An 8429-nucleotide genomic window follows, 5' to 3' on the forward strand; every position below is an offset into this window, starting at 1 on the left:
TTTGCTTTATAAATAAAGATTACTCCTATTGCTTCTCAGCTCATAATACTTAAAATTTTTTAAATTTTATTTTTATGTTATGTGTATGTGTGAGTACTTCTATGTATGTATGTATGTATGTATGTATGTATGTATGCATGTATGTATGTGTGCCACATGGATGCAGTAGCTACAGAAACCAGAAAGTTCAGATCCTTAGAACTAGAGTTACAGGAAATTGTAAACTACCACGTGGATACTGGGACGTGATCCCAGCTCTTCTGCAAGAGCAGCAAGTACTCAACTGCTGAGCCACTCCTCTGGCCCAGTATTCCATATTTAGTTGAATCTATGCTTACATTCTGTCCCAAGCTATAATGTAAACACAAATGTTTTGCAACCTACTTTTAATAAGGGTTCAATCTCTCCTATAGACCACTACACAGCAGAGGTAGTGGAAGAGAAAAGATATTAGGACAGAGAGAAAGTGGATCTGTTGAGCAATAGTTCTTTAAGGGTAATCTTGATCTTCATTGGCAGCAGTTCAGTCCCAAAGCAAATACCAAATACAACTTAGCAGTTGCTTGTCAGTCCTCTAGGCAGGGAGACCCCAGGCACAAACCAGAAGCTACATTCCAGTCCTTTCAGCAAGAAGACACCAGGCAGTCATAATTCAATCCTGAAGAAATTTCCAGCCTCACAAACTAGTCTCAGGCAAGACCTCAGAAGCAGCAAGCTGCTTTAGGGGCCTCAAGAGCAGTTCTTGATCGAGTTTCTGTCAATAACAGTGTTATCACAAGTTGACTTCAACAACACTATGTAAGGCAAACCAATACATGAATGTCTTTAGTGAAGAATAGCTTGGCAGAACAAACCATACCTAAGTGCTTGTCCCCCACTGTCTGTGAGGTTATATATATATATATATATATATATATATATATATATATATTCCTTCATCAAGCGTCCTTTCACTTGTTTGCTGTATCAAAACATACTTTTACATGTGTCTGCTTCAGGAAAACAGCCTTTCACATGTTTGCTTTAGTAAGACATCTTTTTACATGTGTGCCCCAGCAAAACATCATTTGACATAACTTTACAAAGAAACTAGAAGACTTCACTTCACTATTAGGTCTGGATCTAGCCAAGCATGATCAATTAAAATGTCTCTTATTTCTGGTCATACTTCTATAATTAGAACTGACATAGCCTGGACCAGTTAGTTCCTTTTTAGAGTGTTTATTTTTAAAAATTGGAAATACTATTTTTTCCCATTGATAGAGAATAGTCTGGAGAAATTGGTTGTTATATGTCCCATCACTCAAAGAAGTGTTACTGAATAAAACAGAGTTAAGACCATAAAAAGGACATCTGCATCTTTGGATTCCACTCTGGCTATGGGACAAACCCCTAGTAACTGTATCTATACCTCATTGCTGTCTAAATGAGAATAACAAAATTCTATTGCCTCATCAAATAATACTTCACAAATTATTGAGTAGGGCATTATAAGTTTCAAACATAGAAACATGAAATTAGCTCACTGAAGTTGCAATGATGGGTAAAGGAGTTCCCTCTATCACCATTTCAGAGAATGTCCAATCTCATTAATCTGTATTCAGAGATACTGACCTCAACCACTCATGGTTCCTAATACAGAATGTTATCACTGAACTGAAAAACTGTTAAGTAACAATAGAATGTCAGAATGTTGGAATTACTTATTTCTTGCAGCCTTCAGTAAAGTCCTTTAAAAAGCTAAATATATAAAAACAGACACATCTGAAAATAGAGCCAATTCAGAGCATTGCTAAGGGGACCCCTTGTCATCACATGCCTGACTTAAGATCTCTGGCACTCAGATAATATGAGCATTTGTAGATTGAAAGGAAGGATTTGCTGATCTATTATTTAAAGCTAATGAGAACAAAGAAAGTAAAGAAGAAAACACAGTTAATAAGATTGTAGCTTAGGAAGAGCCATGAAACTTGAATTTTGTGGATTTTTAACTTCTTCCAAACACCAAAACGTTTATAAGTGCCAACGTCTTCACTCCCTAAAAACAAGACTTATATCCATTATAAGGCATTATCATGAAATGATGTCTCAGTACAAGTGTGGCAAGATGAATGTCAGGTTAAAGATAACGATTAAAGTCAGTAGAAGAACAATAGATATAAGCCAGCATTCAGAACTCAGTGTTATGTCATGGATTTTTCTTCTGACCCACCTTAACAGTTCAGTTCAGTGATGTTCACACAGTGGACTCCTGAGGTTGAACAATCAGACAAAGCACAATAGTAGTAACCAGAGTCCTCAGGTTCCCCAACCTACAGATTTCTGAACCTACCTAAGCAAGCATTGTCAAGAGAGTCCTTCCCAAAGGACACTCAAGCATTGGCTTAAAATACAGTAATAGAGAGAGGAATGACTGCTAGACCAAGCAAATTGGGTAGTCAACCAATTCTTTCCTCTGATAAGTGATTCAACTTTCTCATCCAAGGGAATATTGTGCATTTGAGACAGACGAAGCTCTGTATGTTGTTTAACCTTCTCTTCCTAAATGAGAACGTTGTTAGGGTTTTGCTAACTATACTAACCAATTGAGATCTTAAATTTTCCTTGGATAGCCAAGGGAGCATGTACATCATTGAGAAACCCTGAATTTGGAATTTGTATAGAGTCTCTGGAAAGTCCCCTAATTGCATATTTGATTTTTTTTCAATACAGATAAAAGAACTATCATTTGTACGTCACAAATGCAGTCACTTTGTGAAATTATATAGATACATTTGGAAACTCTATGTATTGAAAGTCGCTCACACACATACACAAACACATACAAACATACACACACACACACACACACTTCATATAGCTAAGAGATAGAATAAGGGCATCACTTATTTCTGCCTTCTCAGTATTCATTTTCTGTCAATTAATAACAGAATCTCTACCAGGAAAACCAAGGAACTCATGAGCTTTTACTGAACAACATTTGTCTCGATTATTCCCTTTTTTGGAACAGTTGTACAACATAACAAGGAACTAGAATGTAGCTTGAGAATTATGGGTTATGCCTTATAAAACAGAAAAACATAAAAGAAAAAAATCACTCTGATGTGGCAGGAATACTTGAGACTTCTCCGAGTACGCTGATTCTGCCCCACTCCCACACCTCTGCTCTACAATAGTGACTTTAAAGTTTACAGGATTGCTTATGTAAACACTAAACCATGATTCAACCTTTACAGGTGTCTAATCTAGTCCTTTGTGTGGATGTGGACCACTATCTCCAGTCTCTGAAATGAGCATAGCTCTGGACAAATTAAAGAGCTCTTAATCAAAGGATGTTCAGAGATTTGATTTAGCTCAAACTATGCCACATTTGACCACCAAAACCGTCTTTCCTGTCAAAGCTATGAAGATATTTTTTCATGCGTGCTAACAAGTGAAGTGGTGTTGCTGATGTAACTTTACCAGCTACACTGAGGCACCACTGTGTAGGAGGTCAGACAATCACAACATCAGCTGAAAGCCACCATCTAAACAGATTAACAAATTCAGCCTTGTAAGCCAAGTTTGCTTTTTTTGGTAATTTACATTAAATTTTATTACTGTTGCGTGTGAACATGAGAATTCCAAATAATAATGAAAATTGGTGTACTGTGATTATTCAGGTAGAATGCACATTGCTAATGTATTTTAGATAATATGACAAGTTTAAGATGCTCTTTTTATATTTACAGAGTTTTGATTACAAAGATTAGAAAGGCTTTATTAGAATGAGCAAGACAAACACATGAGTAGTGGAGCAGATATGAAGTCTTGAAGTCTAGTTGTCTCATACATGAAGACAAAGGAAATAGTTGAAGAAATGAGCATCATGGACTCATTAGCTTTACAATATCTTCCTAATGCCTACAATGTGTCAAGTGCTTTAGATGGCTAATTCTGAATTGTGCCCAATTTAGAGGCTTTATACTAGGGGTCACGAGGAATCCTCTGGGCTAGAATTGTATGAATACCTGCAAAAGATTTTCCAGTGTGCAAGTGGTCAAGACCCAGAGGGCCCTCCTGCATGAAACCAAATTTATAAGTGAACCTAATCTGTGCATCCAGAGAACTAATGGCTTGCAGTATAAACCTCCTCATCTAACAGGTATTGATGTAGAGTAACAGTGTTATCAGAACTTTGTCATAGAAGATAATTCATACTAGTCCTCTTAAGCAAAACAAAAGATGGATGCCAGAGCTTATAATTACCATATGTTCACGGAAAATGAATTAATCTCAGTTTTCAGTTACATAAAACAAGTGGATTTTTAAATAATCTTTAAGTAAATTGCCTTTTACATGGTGTTTTAAAATTACCAGGAAGTGGTATATGTACTCTGTTTCAAGTTTCGATACTCTCTTGGGAACAGGGAAGGCTAGAACCTTCATAGAAACAATAGAATAAAGCAGACATCCAGTGGGCACTTCACGTTGCGGTCTCTGCAGTCAGGGCCCAAATATTCAGTGTCTGCTACCATCTGTGCCAGATAACTTGACGCCTTGTGCTCTGCCACTCAAACCCCACGAGCTATCTAGGGCCCTATACTAGGCTAAGCTTGATGCTAAAATCCAAGAGTCAGAGTACCAGAAACAGAAATAGAAAGGAAGAATCTATGCTGTGACTCATAGGGGATGCATCTTACCTTCCACACCTAAACCCTGGACATGAGTTCCTTAAGCATGTAAAATAGCCATCTTTTGTATGCAGAAAAGTCCATTAAACAGATGCTGGTCTGTTGGGCCCCATTTCAGCCCTGGTTTGGGCCTTGTGGACAAACTCTAGCCTGGCTCAAGTTTCTGCAGCTTATGGGAGACACTAAGCCTGGCTGGAGTTTTGAGACCTATCTCGGTCACTTCTGCATCAGGGTAACTCAGCAAGACCTGTTTGGCCCTGCCTCTGCCCTGCCTTAGTTAATGTAAAGCTTTGCCATTGGCCCTGTCAGTCACTCTATACCCTCTGTCACCCTTCCCCGCCTCTTCGTCATTTCATCCCACCAAAAATCCCCCTCCCTATGCTCCGAGTTTATATAAACTAGAGACTGAAGCAATAAAGTTGAGTTCCTGCTTCGACAAGTCTACTGCCTGATGTGTTTCTATTGAGCCATCTACACTCATCATCCTGTTCAGCCCTGGAAAGACCTGGTGGGACCGGGACCTCTCTCCTCTCACCTGGACCTGCGGGCAAGGAGCCGACACCAGACAACACCCTGAGTGTAAATCCACTACATTGGCCACAGACGTCACCTATAAATAGGGAAAATAAAAACCCTCCCAATACCTGACAATTATAAGTAATTTTAAATTGATTTTTACTATTTAAAAAATAGATGAATGTCTACATATGGTTATTGGTGCTTTTAAACAGTCACTGTAATTGTTTTCTGCTCTCTATTGCTGTTAAACATTTAAAACAGGCCCATATTGTACCTATCTATTTATTGTGTAATTCATGTAACAGCTACTAGAGTCAAAGGTCAAACATGAAAAGTTTTGCAACTATTTTTTCTTTACCCAGTTGACTTAGTTACATTCTTTGTTGCTGGGATAAAATACTCTAAAAATGCAATTTAAAAAATATAGGGTTCATTTTGGCTCACTGCTCAAGGGGTGTTATCATCAGAGTAGGAGAAGGCAGGAGCTTGAGGCAGCTAGTCACATTTTTTTTTAATTTTTTTTATTGGATGTTTTATTTACATTTCCTATGTTGTCCCCTTACAATATCCCCCACCCACCCAGGAACACCCTATCCCCTCACCCCTCCTCCTTCTCAGTGGATGTAACCTCTATCTACCCCCCCACTCCCAACTCCCCACCCTCAAAATTCTCACCCCCTGGGGCGTCCAGCCTTCATGAGGTCAAGGTTCTCTTCTTCCACCTATGCCCAGCAGGGCCCTCCACTCTTACTTATTCAGCTGAAGCCCTGGATCCCTCCCTAAGTGCTCCCAGGCTAGTGGTTTAGACACTGGGAGCTGTGGTTGGTTGGTATTGTTGCTCTCCTCCTGGTGCCACAAATCCTTTCAGCTCCTTCAGTCTTCACTCTAACTCCTCCATTGAGAACCCCATTATCAATTTAATGGCTAGTTGTGAGCATCTGCCTCTGAATATGTCAGACTCTTGAAGACCTCTGAGGAGACATCCATATCAGGCTCTTATCAGCATGCACTTCCTGACTTCCACATCAGGATCTAACTTTGATGAATGCACATGGGATGGATACTCAGGTAGAATGGTCTTCAGATGGCCCCTCCTTCAGTTTCTGTCCCTCACTTTGTCTCCATATTTGGTCCCTTGAGTATTTTGTTGCTCCTTCTAAGAAGGACCAAATCACCCCCACTTGGTCTTCCTTCTTTATGAGCTTCATGTGGCCTGTGAGTTGCATCTTGGGCATTTCAAGGTTCTGGGCTAATATCCAATAATCAGTGAGTGAATACCATGTGTGTTCTTTTGTGACTGGCCTACCTCACTCAGGGTGATATTTTCTACTTCCATCCATTTACCTAGGAACCTCTCGAATTCATTGTTTTTAATAGCTGAGTAATACTCCATTGTGTAAATGTACCACATTTTTTTAATCCATTCCTCAGTTGAAGGACATCTGGGTTCTTTCCAGGTCCTGGCTATTATAAATAAGGCTGCTATGAACATAGTTGAGCATATGTCCTTGTTATATGTTCAAGCATCTTCTGGGTATATGCCTAGGAGTGGTATAGCTGGATCCTAAGGTAATGCTATGTCCAATTTTCTGAGGAACAGCCACACTGAATTCCAAAGTGGTTGCACCATCTTGCCAGTCCCATCAACAATGGAGGAGTGTTCCTCTTTCTCCACACCCTCGCCAGCATCTACTATCACCTGAGTTTTTAATCTTAGCCATTCTGACTGGTATGAGATGGAATCTCAGGGTTGTTTTGATTTGCATTTCCCTGACGACTAAGGATGCTGAACATTTCTTTAGGTGCTTCTCAGCCATTCGAGTTTCTTCCGTTGAAAATTCTTTGTTAAGCTCTATACCACATTTTTTAATAGGGTAATTTGGTTGTCTGGAGTCTAATTTCTTGAGTTCTTTGTATATATTGTATATTAGCCCTCTATCAGATGAAGGATTGGTAAAGATCTTTTCCCAATTTGTTGGTTGTCGTTTTGTCCTATTGACAGTGTACTTTCCTTACAGAAACTTTGCCATTTTATGAAGTCCCATTTGTCAATTCTTGATCTTAGAGCATATGCCACTGGTGTTCTGTTCAGGAACTTTTCCCCTATGCCCAAGTATTCAAGGCTCTTCCCCACCTTCTCTTCTATTAGTTTCAGTGTATCTGGTTTTATGTGGAGGTCCTTTATCCACTTAGACTTGAGCTTTGTTCAAGGAGATAAGAATGGATCAATTTTCATTCTTCTACATGTTGTCCTCCAGTTGAACCAGCACCATTTGTTGAAAATGCTGTCCTTTTTCCACTGGACAGTTTTAGCTCCTTTGTCAAAGATCAAGTGACCATAGGAGTGTGGGTTCATTTCTGGGACTTCAATTCTATTCTATTGATCTTCCTGCCTGTTTCTGTATCAATACCAGGTAGTTTTTATCACTATTACTCTGTAGTACAGCTTGAGGTCAGGGATGGTGATTCCTCCAGAAGTTCTTTTATTGTTGAGAATAGTTTTTGCTATCCTGGGCTTTTTGTTATTCCATATGAATTTGAGAATTTTCTTTTCTAACTCTGTGAAGAATTGAGTTGGGATTTTATTGGGGATTGCATTGAATCTGTAGATTGCTTTTGGCAAGATGGTCATTTTTATTATATTAATCCTGCCAATCCATGAGCATGGGAGATCTTTCCATCTTCTGAGATCTTCTTCGATTTCTTTCTTCAGGGACTTGAAGTTCTTGTCATACAGGTCTTTCACTTGCTTGGTTAGATTCACACCAAGGTATTTTATATTATTTACAACTATTGTGAAGGGTGTCATTTCCCTAATTTCTTTTTCGGTCTGTTTATCTTTCATGTAGAGGAAGGCAACTGATTTGTTTGAGTTGATTTTATAATCAGCTACTTTGCTGAAGTTGTTTATCAGGTTTAGGAGTTCTCTGGTGGAAGTTTGGGGGTCACTTAAGTATACTATCATATCATCTGCAAATAGCGATATTTTGACTTCTTCCTTTCCTATTTGTATCCCTTTGACTTCTTTTTGTTGTCTAGCCAATTGCACTGGCTAGGACTTCCAGTACTATATTGAATAGGTAGGGGGAGAGTGGGCACCCTTGTCTAGTCCCTGATCTTAGTGGGATTGCTTCAAGTTTCTCTCCATTTAGTTTGATGTTGGCTACTGGTTTGCTGTAAATTGCTTTTACTATGTTTAGGTATGGACCTTGAATTCCTGATCTTTCCAAGACTTTT

Source organism: Grammomys surdaster, unplaced genomic scaffold (genome assembly GCF_004785775.1).
Source record: "Grammomys surdaster isolate TR1022 unplaced genomic scaffold, NIH_TR_1.0 63, whole genome shotgun sequence".
Classification (NCBI taxonomy): Eukaryota; Metazoa; Chordata; class Mammalia; order Rodentia; family Muridae; genus Grammomys; species Grammomys surdaster.